The sequence below is a fragment of the Hemiscyllium ocellatum genome, chromosome 13 (assembly GCF_020745735.1).
Source record: "Hemiscyllium ocellatum isolate sHemOce1 chromosome 13, sHemOce1.pat.X.cur, whole genome shotgun sequence".
Classification (NCBI taxonomy): Eukaryota; Metazoa; Chordata; class Chondrichthyes; order Orectolobiformes; family Hemiscylliidae; genus Hemiscyllium; species Hemiscyllium ocellatum.
In genome coordinates, this window is record NC_083413.1 from 66,468,806 (window position 1) to 66,490,328 (window position 21,523).

A 21,523-nucleotide genomic window follows, 5' to 3' on the forward strand; every position below is an offset into this window, starting at 1 on the left:
AACCAAAGCAAAGAATGTAAATTAGACCAATTTAGGTACAAGTCTGCAAACTTTGTCTCCAACCCTAAACGAAAACTCCAAATGCTCATATTAATGATCAACTGTGGCTCTAACTACAGCCTATAATTTGAGATGTCCCTGATGTTCAGAAGAAAATGTTTATAATGCCCTATTAAGAGGGCCAATACTTGCCATGTGTTACTAACAAATTGATACTAACAAAGTATCAACAGCTCTCTGAAATACCAGTTTTATACTCTTGTCTTATATAACTCCATTCTCATCCAACTCGTTACCTATTCATCCCGGATGCCCGAAGAGATGCCACTTGCCGTAGGGTGAACTATGTGGTGTGAAACCATCCAGTGAATGTCACCATTGCATTTCTACATTAAATCAATAACCTGCTGCACATTGTTCCATATGTTTGCCAGCATGCGTATGTATGTTTAGAATTCACAAGCATGCATTTTGTTTTCACCAGCTCTTCATCCAAAGGGCAATAGATAGCAACAGCAACATGTGGGTGATCTGGAGCCTCATGGCCTGGTGCTTTACTATACCTTCAGAAGGAAAATGGGGACAAAAAAATGGAATTGGATGCAGGGAAGAAATTGTCATTTTCAACAGAGATGCCATGGCACAGTTTGTCAATGAATATGAAAGGGCATAATGGAAGCATGATAATACAAAATCAGCTCCACTGATTTGGGTACTGCATTGGTATGAACATTAACTGCATCCCAAATAATCGGCTTCCTCAGCACAGCCTCTTCTCATAACTTAAAGATGGCACCCAAATTCTCAACACCCAGTTCTCAAAGAGAACAAAGAAATTTTTTTTTAGTCATTCACAGGATGTAGATGCTGGCTGGGCCAACATTTATTGTCTGTCTTTAGTAATGGAACCATCTTCTTGAATCATTGTTGTCTCTGAGGGGTGGGTGCTCTTGGGAATGGCAGTTCCAGGACTTTGCCCCAGTAACACTGAAGGATAAGCCATAGAGTTGTGGTGTGACTTCTAGGGGAGCTTATCGGTGATGATGCTTCTATGCATCAGCTGCTCTAGGTGGTAGAAGACTCGAGATTGTTGAAGATTCCACATTTTGCAGACAACACTAAAGCAAATAGAGTTCTTAGATTTATGAGGAGCAATTTTTTGTATTGCAACAAAAATATCAGAGTTGATATTCACCAAATACATTTGTCCAAACCTGGAGTGTGCATATTGTGTCTGAGACATTTATGTGGTGAGAGAAATAAATGAAACTAAAGCAATTCAAAGACACGTCAACAATTCTGCACAAATTAGTGGAAATACACCAGTGTCACATCCTTGATCCAATGATTTGGAATAGCAGTAAAAGAGAGAGAGAAATAAACAGATTATGTTCTCTAAAATATGGAAAGGACTGATGGAGACAGTCAAAAACAAGTATCTGATTCCCTGTGGTGCTGACAAAACATGAAAGTATCCATTCACATTACTACAAAGATCTTTTGTTTTCAAGACACTGTATCAACAATTTTACTTTCCCATGACAACCCAAAATCAAACAAGTTGCGGAAGGAAACAATCACAGCACCATCACTTGAAATTTTCAGCATTCATTTGTGGATTATTTCCATTTAAAAGTTTTAAATATCAGGAAAACCATTTCAACAGATCAAGGAGTAGGAACAAATTACTGTAGATGCTGGAAACTGTACTGAAAACAATAAATGCTTGAGATCATGGAGAATTAACAAGCTAACATTTCAAGTCTTCAGAGCTCGGATGAAGAATTATCTAGACTAGAAACATTAGCTTGCTCTCTCCCTGGATGCTGCCTGATCCACTGTGATTTCCAACATGTTGGTTTCAACAGATCACTTTCTGCAAAATGTTGGTGGAATGTATATATTGGTCTGTGATATCAACTCAACTAAAGTAAAAGAAGCATAGCTGGCAATTAATTCAGTTGAATGCAATTCTTTTTTACAGCTTCAGGTGCAGGGTTCTAAATTACCTATATGTGCATTGCTAAAGTTATAACAATTCAATTTAAATATCTCCAGTTGACTAAGATCTGAGAAGAATCAATCTTTCAAGTGCAATTCTATTGCAATTCAATTTCATGTATTTCTTTAGATTAGATCATAAAGTTTCAATCCTCAGAAATTATATTGCCTTAAAATTGTGAAAGTTATTGAAGCAAATATTAAATGAAGCACTAGGTAATATAAAACATTAAAAGACTGGCTCCAAGAATAGTAACCCATTTTATATTGCTTTAACGTGTACTGAGTTGACCATTTCAGGAAGCTTGTGTTGAGCAGATGTTGTTCATCTTTGTGTAACACTGACTATTGCTCTGAGGTTTTTTGATATAAAAATCAAGATCAGAGAGCATAAACCTTACACTGATAAATATTGCTGTTGAAATGTCTTTACATTTATTTTAGAAATGCCAAGAGAGTTATTTCATGATTACCAATGCTATTCACAGAGGAAGTTAAATAACAAATAGTTACATTCAGTCCAACTATGTTGTTATCAAACTCTCACCCCATTTCAGTTTAAGTTTTAGTATAAGAGCAGCTTCAAGTTTGTCATTAATCTTTTTTTTCTGTTAGGCGTTTTTAATGCTCACTGGCTATTTGCTTTGTTTGATCATTCTTTCACTCTATTAAGATTGGTGGCTTGTATCTGAAGGCCTTTCTAGAGTAAAACTCTGGTAGATGGAAGCCTTTTTAAAGCAGAAACATCTGCTGCGGCAGGAAGTCTCCTTTCTCAACTTTCCTGTGTTTTCCACACATATCTGGCCCATAGAGTTCATGCACACATTCCTCTGCCCTGCCATTGAAAATTACTGTTTGCTTCTGTAAATGCCAGTTTCAAACTATTACCAAAAGCACAGTATTAACTGCTATCTGAAAAGGACAGAACAAAGTGTCTTTGGACTTTGTTACTAAGTAAAATAAAACATTAAAGAAAGCTTAAGGCACATGAGGACTGGCGTGAATGAAAAATATATTGGCTATTGGTGCAAGGACAATGTTCTGCCATTTTTCCCCTTCCCCTCACACAATCCAAGATTTCCAGGGGGCATTACAGTTATCCCTTTCCATCTCTACATCACAAAAGGAGACAAGATTGGCAATCACAAGATCTTCCACCAGGGTTACATTTCTTCAAGCTCAGAGGAGACAGAGTGATGGTAGCTGGTTGTTTTTCAGACTAGAACACCTTGACTAGCAGTGTTCTGCAATGATCACTATTGGGTCCACTTTTGTTTACCATTTTATATAAATGATTTAGATGAGAATATAGAAAGTATGGTTAGTAAGCTTGTAGATGACACCACAATTGGTGGTATAGTGACAGTGGAGATGGTTATCTAAGATTGCAAAGGGATCTTGATCAATTGAGTCAATGAGCTGAGGAGTGGCAGACAAAATTTGATTTGGATAAATGTGAGGGACAGCATTTTGATAAAACAAAGAAAGTCAAGGCTCGTACAATTAAAAGTAGGGCCTTGGAGAAAGACCTAGGCATTCAGATGCATAATTCTTTGAAGTTTGTATCTCACTGTTTAACTCACAGAGTGTTTGTTGCGTCATGCTTGATAAGTTAGCACACAAATGGGCCTGATATTTCCTTTCTAATGGGTAGAATAATATGGCAACAATTTTTTTAAAAAATTCTACACTTTGCAGCCAGAACAGAGATCAAGTTATAAAGATTCCTTTCCCAGGTTTGTACCCTCCTCATGTTTCCCCTAGCTGGATACTGTAGAGTATTAGCAATCCCGCAATGACTTATCCTTGTAGTAGTTTGAAATGAAGTCAACACTCAGCAAGCCAGCCTTGCTGCACCAACAGTGACAGAGGGCAGCTGGAGGAAGGTCAAAGTCCCAGTGTTCACAAAAGCCAGTTTGGTAGGTACTCTATCTACATTAATAATTATAACAGATCTCTACAAATTAATGTGGTGTAATTGATATTGAAATACAACAAATCAGTGTTACACAGTGGTTAGCACTGCTGCCCCTTGGCACCAGGGACCTAGATTCAATTCTAACCTTGGGCAACTGTCTGTGCAGAATTTGCAAGAGTCCCTATTTTTGCGGGGATGTCCTCCCATAGTCTAATGATTTGCATGTTAGTTGGATTGGCCATGCTAAATTGCCCTGTAATGTCCAGGGATGTGCAGGCTAGGTGGATCAGCCATGATGAACACAGGGTTAAGAAGAGGGTGGGATGCTATTTGGAGGGTTGGTGTAGACTCAATGAGCGGAATGGTCTCTTTCAGCGCTGTAGGAATCCTATGTTTTACTACCCAGATAAACATTTGACAAAACATGTTTTTTTTTCATAAATTTTACATTTTTTATAAATATTGGCGATAAACTGAGTTGATGTTCAAGTATTCCCATCTACTGGTAAGCCAGAATCTGACTTCATCAAATATTTGCTGGATGGAATTTCTTTCTTCACATACATGTGGAAAAACGTCTGTTTTTCTTCTTATCAAAAGAACCTTTCAAACACATTTATAGAAATTACCCACTTCATCCTTGCATGTTCTTGCAATATTGTTAATGAGCTATTAATTATGGTTTAGAAAAAATATATTCTCCTCTTTTCCAATGAGGGAGCAATGTGCATCCTTTGTACTCCCCAGTTCAGTTTACATAGTATTGTAGTTTAAAATAAATAGGTTCCCTGGTCACTTTATTCTGATTTTCAAAGCCATGGTTGCAATTACTGGAAGCTATTCAACCCCAGACATCAGTCTCCAACAGATGTGTTTCCAAGGAAACCAATGTCACATTTTTCTGAACATCACTTACCTAAAGCTAACAGCAAGATTGTAACTGTTGATAAACCTGGCTTGCAAAGAGGAACAATACGTACACAGATACATAGCAGAGATATCAATTAGTAATGCAAGCAGTGAGACACTGATAATTGAACTGTGAATAAGAATGATCCGAAAGGTAAAAGTACATTATGAAGCAGCTTATGCCATGATAACATTTGAACTTTATGCTGCTACATTGAGATTTATTATATAGAAGAACTACTGCAGTTTTTCTTAATTCTTTGCAAAATCCCATTTTGTTGCTTTTGCGCCATTTTTGACACTCCTGGTGAGGGAATAATACAGGTTGTTGTATGTTGTAAAGGTTAACCTGTCTAGGTGGCAAAATTCTTCTCATAATATCTGATTGAAGTGTGACATTGTAGTATTTAAGTGTGGAAATACTTTTAAATCAATTGTTAATAAAGTCAGTCTGAAATAAAATGGAAATTCAGTGTTGGTCCAGTGATTCCATTTGATGATAAAACATTCTATAAGAGTGGTAGGGCCTTGTGCTGTGTTGCAAAACAGAGTGATCTAGGGTTTTAGATACATAATTCTTTGACGTTTGCATCACATATGATCAGGGTGGTTAAAAAGGCCTTTTGCACACTTGCCTTCACTGCTCATTCCTTTGAGTATAGGAGTTGGGAAGTTATGTTGAGGTTTGTACAGGACATTGGTGAGGCATCTTCTGGATTTGGTGAGGGGTTTTCTGGATTACTGTGTCCACTTCTGGTCACTTTGTATTATTAAGCTGGAGAGTGTTCAGAAGTATTTACCAGGATGTTACCAGGAAAGGTGTTATAAGGAAAGGCTTTTTTAAGGTGAGAGGAGAGAGATTTAAAACAGCCATGGTGGCAGGCTTTTCACACAGATGATGGTTCACTTGTGCAATGAACTTCCTGAGGAAGTGAGGGATGAGGGTACAGTTACATTTAAAAGACACTTAGATAAGTACACGAATAGGAACAGTTTGGAGGGTTGTTGGTAGTTGGGACTTGTTTAGTTTAGGATTATGTTTGGCATGGACTGCTTGTACCAAATGATCTGTTTCTGTGCTGCATCAAGTGTCTGACTACAAGTGTCCATCAATTAACCACTGAAAAGGCCTTAATTATAGAAAAATTATGAAATTTAGTCCTCCTTCTGCCTGTCTATTTTGGATTCCAGCATCTGCAGTTTTTTTTCTTAAATCTTGAATATAGATAGCGGCATTATATTTTAACTCCAGCTAATGTTCTTACCATTTCACTTATTCCTTGGAAAAATATTGTTTGCATCTTCAACAGTGAAAATGTTGCACAAAAATCAAATAAGATCTTCATATAAATGTTTGTCATCCCAAACTCATCACTTTAATCTCTAACTGCCCACACACACACACAGTTTACTAGGCTGCTGTAGAACTTTCCTTATACTTACTCTTAAGTATTCCCAATTATCCACCAGGAGTTTCACAGAGTGAAGGCTTGCATGAGACATTACCTCATTGCACAACCCACTAAAACTAATCGCCTGTCTGACATAAATCAACCCCACAACCCGAGAAAGATTAAATTCAGTTTAAGTTATTTATACTTTACCTGCCTTGGGGGGGGGGGTTTCAATGAACCAGCCATTTACCTAACACCATGTTATTGTATTAATTGGAAATTCATGGTTATTTGTGGAGAATGCACTCTAAATTGCTAATGTTCATGACTTTATTTTTTTCTCAATTCATTTTTCATTTGGCTTTGTAATTTCCATTGGTTTGAAGCATATCCCGTTTCCTTCTTTAAAGTGAATTCTATTTTCCCTTATTCTGACATTTATCCTCTCTTCACTTAACCAAATAGCAAGTAGGATTTAACGCTGTACTTTCCACTCTATATGGTAAATATTCCATTTTAAACTTGTCAAATGTATCCTTAAAGACATTTAAATGTTGTTTAATCCTTGCACGCTAATGGATTAACCTCTGACACATAATAATATATTGCAATTCTGTAACAAAACGTTGGTAAAACAGCACACCAATAATGTCAACAGCTGGAGTGGGTGCAGCATGTGGTTTTGTCTCTGAGTACATGGGCTCTATTTGTGATGATGGAATGCCTTCTAGGGAGCAATTGTTTAGTCATGCACTTTCACAGTCCACGTTGAAGACATCTGTAATTATAGCATCCTGCATGTGAACAACATGCAGTGTCCAACTGTGTGAAATACAAATCCTGGTCACACAATCTTAACCGTTGCAGACTCACAAAACAATCAAAACCCTCAATAGGCTGCACATGGGTAAAAAAGCTGCTTTCCCCTCATGTTGAACATTCGCCAACATGCTTTAATTTGCAGTGTTGCTTTTCTAATGCGATTAGAGGTACTGGGCGAGGTTTTAATAATTGTACCGCATTTACAATCATCTTCTGCATTTACAACAAGTAACTTGTGCTGCATTCACATTCTTGATGAAAGGCTTATGCCTGAAATATCAACTCTCCTGTTTCTCAAATGCTGCTTGACCTGCTATGCTTGTCCAGCGCCACCCTTTTTGACCCTGACTCTGCAGTCCTCACTTTCTCTACATATGACTCACTATGTCAAAGGTTCATGTAGAGGCATTCCATGGCCCTCCTTGTCAGAATACTCCATGTCCCACTGTATGAAGCATTATGCTATGCTGTCATTTGTGTGTGATGTGAATGCAGACTGCTCACATCACAAAGGACCCATTGAGTTTTATTGGAACAGGTTCATTGGAACCATGACCAATAGATCCAGCCGCTCTATTTTGATTTAGTCCCTGCCCTTCCCTTCACATTTTGATCACACAGCATTGCCCTTTGATGTGAAGGGCACTGCTTGTCACTGGCCACTGGAGTGTGTCCCTTCTTTCTGGTGGTGGAAAATGAATAAAGACTTATGTGCTCATTCATTTACTGTGTTCTACACCTGCACACACAAAATGGGGCGTTGGGGAAAAATAAGCACTACCACTATTAGGCAGAAGTGTGAAGGTTTTAAAAAGTATATATAAACAGGAGATTAGAATCTCCTCAGTTGTGGACTGACTGAGCTGGCTGGCCACGCAGCCAGTGTGTATTGCTGCTGTTGGTTCAGACGAAGAGTGGATCCAGTCGCAGATGGGATATTGGCTCTGGCTATGATACAACGGAGATCTCAAGCAGGAACATAACCACAAGGCTTGCCCCACTCTTCCGAGGTTGTGGAACAGCCTCCACGTGAAGTTACAACTGAGACAGACAGTGACCGGTCAGGGTCCCCTCAGGATGCAGGAGGCGCAGAGTCTTTTGTCATCAATGCCATTTCCTCCAGATGAGCAAGGCACAGTGTTGCTGCAGGTAGAGGATACCACTGGACAAAGTGTTGTTTCAATGTCTAGAACAGGACTTGTTACCTTAACGAATGGGTGGCCATCCTATTCCACTGGCATCAAGGTGACAGTTTCAGATGCTCGGATTGGTGTGTGTGTGTGGTGGTGGTGGTTGGTTTTTCTTTTGCGGGGGGAGGAGGAGGGGATGGGGTTGGGGTTGGGGGCCTTGCTGTACAGTCAACCAGAGAGTGTGCTTTGCTCTGCACAGCTGAAGCAAGCAAAGATGTGATGGATGCTGGAGAGCTAGGAGAGCGGCAACAGGTTTCCGAGGAGGAAGACAATGAGCAACAGGATCATCACAGCCTACACGGTCAAACACTGCCGTGTCAGGCACAACAAGCCATACAGGACACCGCTGACACCAGGTTCACAACAGATATGAATAACAGCAAAATGCTGCCGATGCTGGAAATCTGAAATGAAAGAAAAAACAGACAACTCTGGAGGAACTCAGCAGGGCTGGTGGAACCTTTGGAGAGAGAAACACAGAGTTAATGTTTCAAATCCAAAGGCTCTTCTGAAGGAGGAGACGTACTAGACTCAAAGATTTTCTCCAGCGTTTTCTGTTTTTTATGTCCAATAGCTGTAAGTTGAGTGCAATAATCATTCATTGGCTGACTGTAAATTTATTTGTTCAAAAGGTAAGCAAACCCTGTTTTGTTCTCAGAAGGGATTTTTCCTAACTTTTATTGAACAACAGGAAAGCAAACGTTCAACTGCTTGAAGGCTTTACAACGTGTGATGCTCCCACATTGAACAATGAGGGGATCTTTGGCTACGCTGGGATTTAGAGAAAATGTGACACTCCCTTAAATGGGGTTCTGACATGGTACAGCCATAAGGACTGGTACACCAGTAGCTTGATTCATATAGATGCAATTACAATGACAGCCAGAACAGATAGATAATGTAAAAGTATCATCACGCTTACAAATACGAACCTCTATTTCTGCTGTACTGTTATCCATGCCACCTACATGCCCTCAGAAGCTGGTCAATTTTGTTGCCCTCATACTGTGGACAATTTAGAGAATTTTAGAGAAAGTGTCTCATATTGGAGGGCAATTTGTGTCTGGCAGCGTTTAACCTGGTGCACAGTTGGGCTTTAAATATAGTGGCAGAAACCTTAGAAGTTCCTGACTGTGGCAATTACTTCCACTGCTGGTGAACATACGATAGTGCCAGAGGGGCATCAGAGAGACATGGAGCCTCTAATAAAAGAGAATTGGAAACATAACATGGACAGAAACCTAAATGAAACTCCCTGGACCTGATACTCCGGTAATTTTTGGTAAAATTCTATCTTCACCTGTTGTACCCATCCAGCCAAGAATCAGGAGTAGAAATCCTAGCTGATTTATTTCCTCCCACAATTTGGCCCCGAAATTCTGAATCAAACTGCAGCAACTCTACTCCCAGCCCAGTGAGATCAATTAAGTGAACAAAAACTGGGAACCTCTAACTCTCATTCGAGATCTCAAATTCATCTTGAAATAACAGATCAAATCCACATTCTGATGAAGTGTAACATATCATATTGTTGGGCAAATGACAGCGTAAAGACTAGAACACCACTGCAAAAGTATTCAAATAAACATACAGACCTACAGCACAATTGGAGGTTCCCTTTTCAAGTTTCACAAAAATCTCTCTTCTCCACTGCAATAAAAAGAGCACCCCCTCCCTCCAAGGCAAACAAAATAAATGACTTAAATTAAACATTCTATATTTTCATAATAATCTAAATTGTCTGGGGAAGAAACCTCTAGATAATCGTATAAATTCATTCAAGGGTAATTTTACTAATGTTTTGGCTTATGCTGCTGCTTTCTGTGTTAACTGGAGACATCAAAGTACCAGTAAGTGGAATAGTCTTAAAACGATGTCTCATTAGAATACTTAAAGATCTTATTATTCAAAACAGTTTGGCCGGTCAGCCAGATTGTGTCACTGTTCTTGTGAAACATCTTGGAATGTTTTCCTGTGCTGGTGTTAACTAGATACAAGTTTCCTTTGTTATTTGCAACTATACGTTTTACCGTGGATGTTGTTTAATGGTACGATAAGTGGGCGTGACTTATTTTGCTTGTGTATTTAAATGCCACAGGTTGTGTAAAATCATGAAAGGATGTAACTGGGGAGGATACCTTCGGATTTGTTGTGCACCTGTGAAAGCACTGAAATATTTGTCTGCTTTTACTTCATATCCCTGTAAATGCTTCCCTTTTAACTATACATCCTCTTTTCATCCTTCTTCAGTAGGAATGCTCTCACATACATCAATTTTATAATTAAACTATTAAACATAGGGAGCACTGTTTTTGGTGGCTTAAAAAAGCCATCTGTTTTGGCAAACGTTTTGTTGTTGGTTTACCAAATGTCCTGACATAGCACAAGCACCAAAAATGCATGTAATCAAGTACAGCCATGGTCTCCACAACATTTCAGCACCACTCTTAAAAGAGTAAATCTCTCTAATTCCACATGTTGTCACTTACAGTCTCTTGTGTGAAATCTTGTTCTGCACGTCCACATAAATAATAATCATAGACAGCCCATTATCTACTGCTTTAGTTGCCATATCAAAAAATGTATCTATATTTATTAGATATGACTTGGTTTTTACAAATTGCTGCTGCACCCTTTTGTTAGTCCATATTTGTGCTAACACTCAGTTACTCTTTGTCTCTGACTAAAGGTATTAGACTAGGACACCAGTAACTTCCTAAATAATGGAGTGTCAGTCAAATTTTCAAACCAAGGTGACAATTTCTGAAAAGAGTTTTGGAAGATGATGACTAGAGTGTCAACATCTCAGTAATGTATCACTTAGAAGCAGGAGTAGGTCATGCATCAGTTTGAACAAGCTCCACCAGTCAATAGATCTTGACTAATATGATTGTGGTCTCAGCTCCATTCTCCTGTCTGTCCCCTTAATCTTTGATTCCTTTATCTATTAAACAAAAATCTATCTGACTTCACCTTGAATAAATTCAATGTCCCAGCCTTGAACGTTTTCTGCAGAAAAGAATCCCACAAACAGATGACCCTCAGAGAAAACCCAAGTCTGTGTCAAGGAGTTATTGAACTGGGCTATCAAGGGAATGATTATAGTGAAAGAGGGCAATTGGAGTCATTAATAAATGAGATAAACATTGAAACAGGAGGCACGGTGCTGAAAGGTCATCAGGAACACAGGGACAGCAACACAAATGATAGTTGCGACCATGTTGAATCCCAGGCTGCAAGTCACTCACAATGACAAACAATTGAAATCTTGTCATCTTTGATCAACTGCATAAAATATTGCAAAGTGGCTGCCACCACATGCAGAGTGGACAGAATAAGTTACTGTTATGCTGTTTCGGAGCAGAATAAAATGGTTTAAATGTGAGGCCCTGATCGGGACAATTGCAATAATAATGACTCAATAATGCCACCCAGTTTGGATAAAATTGCACTTCATTGCCAAGTCTTTCTTTGTTCAAGAATAAACAAAACAATGATGATCTCAAACAATTATGATCATTACGTTTATTACATTAATTTCTTGTCATGTGGGATTTTTGAACAAATTTCATACCTTATATTGGAAGACAATGCTTCGGAGCTGTCACATTCACACACTGAAAAGTAAGTATATGAGGACATAGTCTTTATCTTTAAAACAAGGGGTTTTTGTGCACTGGGGACAGGGAACTATCACAGTGGCCTTAATGCCAGAATTTTACTTCCCCACTGTTTAATTCTCCAACATGTGACTGGATAAGGTTAGTCCCTTAAAACTCCATATCATGGTATTATCGTGACTTTTTTGTGAAAGTCACTATGCCCAGAACATAACAATGCTCCATTGTAACTGATGTGAAGGTTCAAGATCACCACTAGTGTTTCATTTCTGACACTCCCACAGATTAATAGTTCATGCATCTGACATGGATATCACAGTGGCTAGCATGTTTATGGTTTTGATTCATATATGAAGACAGTGTAGAACATGAGAACAAATTAAAATCTTACTCAGCCAGCCCAGCAAAAACAGCAATCGCCAGGGACTCTCCCACTGCCTCTAGAGGGAGGAACAATAGCTGAATTAGAAGAACAACAAGGCCTCGCTGTCATTTGCTTTAGTTTTTTGAAACAGGGAAGCATCTATTCAGGATGTCACTGGCCATCATCACTGAACTGGAGACAGACTTGCACTGGGCAGCATTAAGAAGCAAATAAAAACCCGACCAAGTTGAGGTACGGGAGGCGTTGATGCAGAACTAGTTGATGCAGGAAGGGATATGGATCAAAGACAGTTCCAGAGGAAGGTTATGCAGAAATATGAATGATTTAAAGATGAGGATGGTGTTATTAAATTAAATCTATTTGAGATATAAATCTCTAACGGAGACCATTGATTTGAGTGCATGACAGGATCAAAGTGAAATTGTTTAGGCCATGTTATAGCTTATAGGTCAAGTAGAAATGGGATAAGGTGACAAAAAAAAACAGTTGGAAGGATTTGATGAAGAGGGAATAAATGAGCCTCTCCTGCTGATAAACAATATTGCAGGTTAACAGCATTACAGGATAATTTAATGAGGTAGCCGACATGGGGATGAAAGGGAACTAGATGGCTGGTTAGACAGACTAGGAAATGGTTGGACATGGTTATATCAATATTTCAGACATTGACATTTACAGTTTTCAAAGGGTTTCATTGGATAGTTACACTCAAAGAAAACTTGATGTGGAGGAGCCAGTATTGGACTGGGTTGGACAAAGTTCAAAATCACACAACAGCAGGTTATAATCCTACAGGTTTATTTGGAAGTACCAGCTTTCAGAGTGCTGCTCCTTCATCAGATCGCTATAGAGCAGGATCATAAGACACAGAAGTCAAATTCTGTGTCTTGTGATCCTACTCCACTAGCTACCTGATGAAGGAGCAGTGCTCCGAAAGCTAGTACTTCCAAATAAACCTGTTGGATTATAACCTGCTGTTGTGTGATTTCATAGAAAACTGTAAGGATACAGCAGGATGAAGCAATAACTGCAATTAGTATCATTTGTTAAGCCTTTAGTTACTTATTGCAATAAGATGAGGAAAATGAAGATTACCAATCACTTTATTAATGAAAAAATGATGTGTGATACTCAATTGTATTTTTCTGGTGTTTGTCAAAGACTGTTAAAAAAAACCACATTCATTTGGACATAGCCTAAGTTTTGATTAAAACCTAGTAACCATCAGAATTAATCAGTAACCAATCAGAATGATCAAGAGATTGAATAATTTATAAGCTTTATTACAGTATTTCATATATTCCAAAGACATGGCCAACCACCAGACGTTTGGTACCATGAGGTTAACTATCATTCTGTAAATGATCAAGTGTAGTCCTAAAGAAACTGAGGAGGTTTGTGGGATCATTTTAGTGAAGTGAGGTATGTCATAAAATATAACAATTAAGCTGAAAGATAGTAAAGGTGGCTGCTGCGGTAGACAAATGAATGTTTGAATATGACCAATGTGTTAAATTGCCCATTTTGTATTAGTTGCAATTACTGTTCAACTAGTGCAAGGCTTACATAATGTGAAGTTATCTCCTCAAGGCATTTTTGTACCACAAGCTGATATTAATTCAGCAGCAATGTGTTCATTTTTTTGCTATTGGAATACTGACAGCTCTTACCAGATATTTAAAATCTGCAGGCTGGTTTCTTATTCAAAAGGTTCAAGTAGTGTGGAAATTAACACATTAGGTTCAAGTCAATCAATTTTCAAATGTCAGCTAAACTGAAAAAAAATGAACACTATAGGTTCATGATGGTTTCTTCTCATTGAAGAATGAAATGCATAAGCACTAAAAAACAAAATTCCCTCATCAGTACATAATTGGATTGCTGAAAATGGGGGCCCTGAGGACAGTCAAACTGTGTACCCTTTAAGTGATAGTTCCATCAAAAGTAGCGACAATATGAGAAGGAAAAATATAAATGATTGAATAATTTATGCATTTTAAAATCTGACTTGCCACCAGCAATGTCACAAGTGATCAACGTGCTTTCTTTTAAGTGCGAAAAATCCGATGTCCCAGCTAATGAAACAATGTGTAAATGTTATGGAGATGCAAAATCATTTACTGCAGATGGAAAATTAAAAAGCCAGCTATGAACTGGAAATAACAATCATAAAGGATATGACACACCAGTCATGGAAATGATAGTCATTCCCCCATCTCCTTCTCACATAAATGGGGAGGTAGCCCAAAAATGGGGGTCAAGAAAAGCAAAAATAAAACCACAAAAGATTAACCATCACTTGCATTTCCTGCTAAAGCTTCTCTGTCACACGCATGCATCTGTGAACCAGAACAAACCGCCTTCTCTCCCAAACCAAAAGGTACTGTTTATTCCCAAAAAATACTTAAACTACAGACTGGAATAAACATGAAATTTAATGAAGATACTGTACACATATATACTTCATTTATGCAAATTAAAATATTACCTTCATCTTATGTCTCTTTTCATGTTATTTTTATTAATATGATCATGCATACACTAAACTTACACCACAGTCATTAACAGCTTACTGTTGCCTGTGTTTTAATTTACGTTCTAAAAGGTGGCTTCTAAGAAGGTTAATTTAGTCACATTAAAGGCTTTGCTCTTTATGTATTGCTTCAATATCTAAAGGATGAATGTAAAAGATTGCAGTTGCTTTTGTGTTCAAGTGTCAATCAGTGCTGGGTAATTGGCAGCAAGCACTTCTTATATCTCAAACGTGGTTAAATCAGCTCCTCTCTATGTATGTGCACTTTGAAGCTCACAAAAGGGTCAGTTCTACTCAAACATTTTTAAGGACAGTGGGCAGGGAAGTAAATTACTTTGCTCAGAACTAGATTTTCAGGAGTTCTCAGGATTTCCAATGAAGCACTTATGAAATGGTATCATAGTTATTCAGAAGGCATAGTATGAGATAGAGTCTGAAATTGCCTGGCTTTAGATAACTTGAGTGAAAAATCAGAATTATATTTTAATTTTAATTTTTGACACTTGAAACTGCTTTGTATCATAATGTAAAATGGCAGTATAACCGTACTCTATCAGCTCCAAGGAAAATTTCAATAGGCTACTACTAATTCTGTAAGTTTTAGAATACTTGTAGATAAAGAAGAGAGTGGTCCTAAGGGAAGAGTACTAAACTGGGCCAAGGCTAATTATATCAAAATTAGGCAGGAGTTGGGAAATGTAGATTGGACACAACTATTTGAAGGGAAGTCCACATTTGAGATGTGGGAGGCTTTCAAAGATAGATTAATGGTAGTGCAGGATAGGCATGTCCCGTTGAAGGCAAAGGATAGGAAGGACAAGGTTTGTGAACCATGGATGACAGGGGAAATTGTATGACTAGTCAAGAGGAAAAGGGAAGCGTACATAAGGTCTAGGCAGCTAAGAACAGAACGGGCCCTGGAAGAATATCGGAAGAGTAGGACAAGTCTTAAACAAGGAATCAAGTGGGCTAAAAGGGGTCATGAAATAGCTTTAGCAAGCAGAATTAAGGAAAATCCCAAAGCATTTTATTCTTATATAAGAAGCAAGCAGGTAACTAGAGAAAGGGTTGGTCCACTAAAAGATAATGAAGGAAGGCTGTGTGCCGAACATGAGAAAATGGGTGAGATCCTGAATGATTACTTTGCATCAGTGTTCACTGAGGAGAGGAACATGATGAATCTTGAGATTAGTGATAGAAGTTTGATTAGTCTGGATCATGTTGGCATAAGTAGGGAAGATGTGTTGGGTAGACTAGAGATTATTAAGGTGGACAAATCGCCAGATTGCTGAGGGAGGCGAGAAAGGAAATAGCTGAGGTCCTGACAGATATCTTTGTGGCATCCTTAAATACAGGTGAGGTGTCGGATGACTGGAAGGTTGCTCATGTTGTCCCCCTGTACAAGAAGGGTAGTAGGGATATTCCGGGTAACTACAGACCAGTGAGCCTAACATTGGTGGTGGAGAAGTTGCTGGAGAGGGTGCTGAGAGATAGGGTCTATTTATATTTAGAAAAGAATGAGCTTAACAGTGATAGGCAACATGGTTTTGTGCAGGGGATATCGTGCCTTACCAACTCTATTGAGTTCTTTAAGGAAGTGACCAAATTTTTAGATGAAGGAAGGGCTGTTGGTGTCATGTACATGGACTTTAGTAAGGTTCCCCATTGTAGACTAATGGAGAAAGTGAAGTCACATGGTGTGCAGGGTGTTCTAGCTAGGTGGATAAAGAGCTGGTTGAGCAACAGGAGGCAGGGAGTAGTAGTTGAAGGGAGTTTCTTGAAATGGACAAAGGTGACCAGTGGTGTTCCACAGGGGTCAGTATTGGGGCCACTGTTGTTTGTAATATACATAAATGATCTGGAAGAGGGCACTGTTGGTATAATCAGCAAGTTTGTAAATGACACGAAGATTGGTGGAGTAGCAGAAACATAAGGGCCTGTCAGAGAATGCAGGAGGATATAGATAGACTGGAGAGTTGGACAGAAAAGTGGCAAATGGCTTTCAATCCAGACAAATGTGAGGTGATGCATTTAGGCAAGTCTAATTCTAGAGTGAATTATACAATGAATGGAAGAACCTTGGGAAAAGTTGATGGGCAGAGAGATCTGGGAGTGCAGGTTCATTGTACCTGAAGGTTGCTGTACAGGTGGATAGAGTGGTCATAGAGTCATAGAGATGTACAGCATGGAAACAGACCCTTCAGTCCAACCCGTCCATGCCAACCAGATATCCCAACCCAATCTAGTCCCACCTGCCAGCACCTGGCCCATATTCCTCCAAACCCTTCCTATTCAGATACCCATTCAAATGCCTCTTAAATGTTGCAATTGTACCAGCCTCCACCACATCCTCTGGCAGCTCATTCCATACACGTACCACCCTCTACGTGAAAAAGTTGCCCCTTAGGACTGTTTTATATCTTTCCCCCTCTCACCCTAAACCTGTGCCCTTTAGTTCTGGACTCCCCGACCCAAGGGCAAAGACTTTGTCTATTTATCCTATCTATGCCCCTCATAATTTTGTAAACCTCTATAAGCTCACCCCTCAGCCTCCGATGCTCCAGGGAAAACAGCCCCAGCCTGTTCAGCCTCTCCCTGTAGCTCAAATCCTCCAACCCTGGCAACATCCTTGTAAATCTTTTCTGAACCCTTTCAAGTTTCACAACATCTTTCTGATAGGAAGGAGACCAGAATTGCATGCAATATTCCAACAGTGGCCTAACCAATGTCCTGTACAGCTGCAACATGACCTCCTAATTCCTGTACTCAATACTCTGACCAATACAGGAAAGCATACCAAACGCCTTCTTCACTATCCTATCTACCTGCGACTCCACTTTCAAGGAGGTATGAAGCTATGAACCTGTACTCCAAGGTCTCTTTGTTCACCAACACTCCCTAGGACCTTACCATTAAGTGTATAAGTCCTGCTAAGATTTGCTTTCCCAAAATGCAGCGCCTCGCATGTATCGGAATTACACTCCATCTGCCACTTCTCAACCCATTGGCCCATCTGGTCCAGATCCTGTTGTAATATGAGGTAACCCTCTTCGCTGTCCACTACACCTCCAATTTTGGTGTCATCTGCAAACTTATGAACTGTACCTCTTATGCTTGCATCCAAATCATTTATGTAAATGACAAAAAGTAGAGGGCCCAGTATCGAACCTTGTGGCACTCCACTGGTCACAGACCTCCAGTCTGAAAAACAATCCTGCAACACCACCCTCTGTCTTCTACCTTTGAGCCAGTTCTGTATCCAAATGGCTAGTTCTCCCTGTATTCCATGAAATCTAACCTTGCTAATCAGTCTCCCATGGGGAACCTTGTCGAATGCCTTACTGAAGTCCATATAGATCACATCTACTGCTCTACCCTCATCAATCTTCTTTGTTACTTCTTCAAAAAACTCTATCAAGTTTGTGAGACATGATTTCCCATGCACAAAGCCATAGAAAGCATATAGTATGCTTGTCTTCATTGGACTGGGTATTGGGTATAAGAGCTGGCAAGTCATGTTAAAATTGTACAAGACATTGGTTCGGTCGCATTTAGAGTACTGTGTACAGTTCTGGTAGCCACATTACCAAAAGGATGTGAATGCTTTGGAGAGTGTGCAGAAAGGTCTACGAGGATGTTGCCTGGTATGGCAGGTGCTAGCTACGAAGAGAGGTTGAGTAGGTTAGGTTTATTTTCACTCGAAAAAAGGACATTGAGCGGAGGGTATCATGAAGGGTATAGGCAGGGTGGACAGAGACAAGTTTTTTCCCAGGGTGAAGGATTCAATAACGAGAGGTCATGCTTTCAAGGTGAGAGGTGGAAAGATTAAGGGGGATACATGCGGCAAGTACTTCACACAGAGGGTGGTGGGTGTTTGGAACACATTACCAGCAGAAGTGGTAGAGGCAGGTACGGTAGATTCATTTAAGATGTGTCTGGACAGATGCATTAGTAGGTGGGGAGCAGAGGGATACAAATGCTTAGAAATTGACTGACAGGTTTAGACAGTACATTTGGATCAGCTCAGGCTTGGAGGGCTGAAAGGCCTGTTCCTGGGCTGTAAATTTTCTTTGTTTCTTTGTTTCTTACCTATTAATTACTACAACAGTATTAGTCTTGTGCCATTGCAACAGTAAAGTTCAGGCAGTAGACAAACTAAGTATTAGAACAGGTAATAGCACCTGTTGTGTTAGCTTTCCCAGATGAAAGCAAGTTACAGACAAAAAAAAAGTCACAAGTTCATCAGGCAATCAACTGCACTTAAATAAAGAGAAAGAAGATTGAAATGTTAATATGATTATTAACCAAATCAGTAACCAGATTTCACCAAATCAGCAGATAAGCAATTAAAACGCAAATGTATTTAAAATAAAATATTATGTTGGTTCAAGTAGTTGAAAATAGATATGCAGGAAAAGTTTTGGTGGAGACAGTAAACAAATGTCAACCCAGGAGAAATTTATTCCTCTCAAGTTGAAGAATATTGAAAATACACATGCATGTAAAAAAAAGCTTGCAGATTGAATTGAAGTACCAGAAACGTGCTCATACTATATAACATCAGATGGTGAATTTGTACCTTCTTCAGTTCCTGTACTGTAGATCGAGATCAAGGAAGTTACATTCTGTTCTTGTTACGTAAAATTTTAGATGTTTTCCCCCTACTCTTCAAACAATTCATTTAGCAAAAAAATGGAAAGTGAGTGGTTTGGTAGTATTCAATCAATGACAGTTGAGGACATGAAACAGAAATCAATTATTACGGCACCTAACTAAAAGGCAGTAACGGAACTCACTTTGAACTGCTGGTGTCTGGCAAGTACCGGACAGTGTTGTTCCAAATGCATGTGTTCATTGAGTGTTTAAGTAGCATCAAAGTAAAATCAAGGTTGCTACCTAAAGTGTTTAGCCAAAGCATGGGATACTCTGGAGTCTGTTTAAGTATTTTGTACTTTGTCTGTGACAAATTCATAAATGAATGGCTATGGAAATGAATAGTATGAAAGCAGCTGAGTAAGATTCATTTTCTAATCTCCTCATACAAAATATATTGACATTTAGCTAAGCTCTAAAACTTGTTTAAATTTGCTTCCAGATGCTAACTTATCTCTGGAAACCCCACTTACTTAAAATGTGAACTGAAGCAGCCTAATCATGCACAATTTACATCAGCTTTATGGCTTTTTTCTAATTTAGTAATAAATTAGATTCTGACTAATTTCTGACTAGTATTACTAAGGCTGAATTAACACCTTCATATTTAAAAGTATTCAGCCCCAATACTCTTTGAAGAATTGTACAGCACTTGAATGTGATTCTATCTTGTTCTGAAAATACAAATAAATGTTTGTTTCACAGACTGGAAAAAATACTTTTAATGTGGAAAAGAACCAAGTGGAAACCGAATGACATGAAACAAGGATCAAAACAGCATGATCATCATAAATACCAGCATTGTTCCTTTAAGTAAAAACAATGACTGCAGATGCTGGAAACCAGATTCTGGATAAGTGGTGCTGGAAGAACACAGCAGTTCAGGCAGCATCTGAGGAACAGTAAAATCTTCCTTTAGGTAACAGGATTAAACATGCTGTTATTTTAATACAGCAGCTTATCAAGTAATACAATGCTTAGCTGTGTTGTTGATTTTTTAGTATTTCATCTCCTCGTTGTTTGTGGAGTAGTGACACTGTCTACAGCCAAAACAACCACTGAAGTAGCTATCAGAGAATAAGTCCTGCTCCATGTACATCCTCAAGGTGGAGGTTCATATGAATGATCCATTCTAATGTCCCATCTGCTATGATTGAGGAAACATTCAAAAATGCAACTGAACCAAGGAGTATACACTAACAGTAAAATGGCAGGGTGCAATAGAATGTGAAAAGTTCTGTGATGCTACGTAAGATTTAGATCAATGATGGTAGAGGGTATAAAACAGAAATTGACTTCTACAGAACAGAACTAATAAGCACTGAAGAAGCTCATTTTGAACTACAAGTGTTTTGTAACTGGACAGTGTTATGTCACTTGAGCACTTGTTCATTGTGTATTCAATTAGCATTCCTGCATCAAAATAAAGGCAACTTGGAACTTAAAGTTTATAACAAAGACGTGAAAAGTTTGTTTTAATCACTTAGTGAATAAACATGATTGATCTACTTAGGCTTTTCACTTACTTGGTCTTTGCTTTTGCTGTTCCTATTAATTCCTTTTTTATAATGCAGTTTCCAAGATATTTTTTGTCAAGGGTGGTTGTTTCAGTTTACTGAAGGAACGTAAACATTAATATTGATAAAAGGAAATATGCTTCAGCCAATAATAAACATTTGCCACCCCATTGGCTTTTGAAACATTATATTTTTGTAGTTTTAATTTACAACAGTCGACTTAATTCTCTGAAATAAAAAGACAAAAATCACAGCTGCTGGAAATCTAAAACAAAACATATTTTGTTAAAATTGGATTTTCTGCCCATTGTATTTCTGGATCAGTTTCCCATTGTATTGTGAAAATGATCAGTAATTGTACATCTCCAAGTGTCACTTTCATTTGCTCAGTTATTATCAGAACAAATGTCACATTTCATTGGAGAAATAAATCCTTGTCTGCAGCTATTGATGGTGCATAGAATGGGACAGATCTGGTGCCAGACCTTAGCAATGAGAAGGTCATCATTTGTACAGGTACAGGCAAAGAACTCGGTCAGCAATGCAACTAGTGATCGAGTGAAACTTGTGTTAAGCATTGT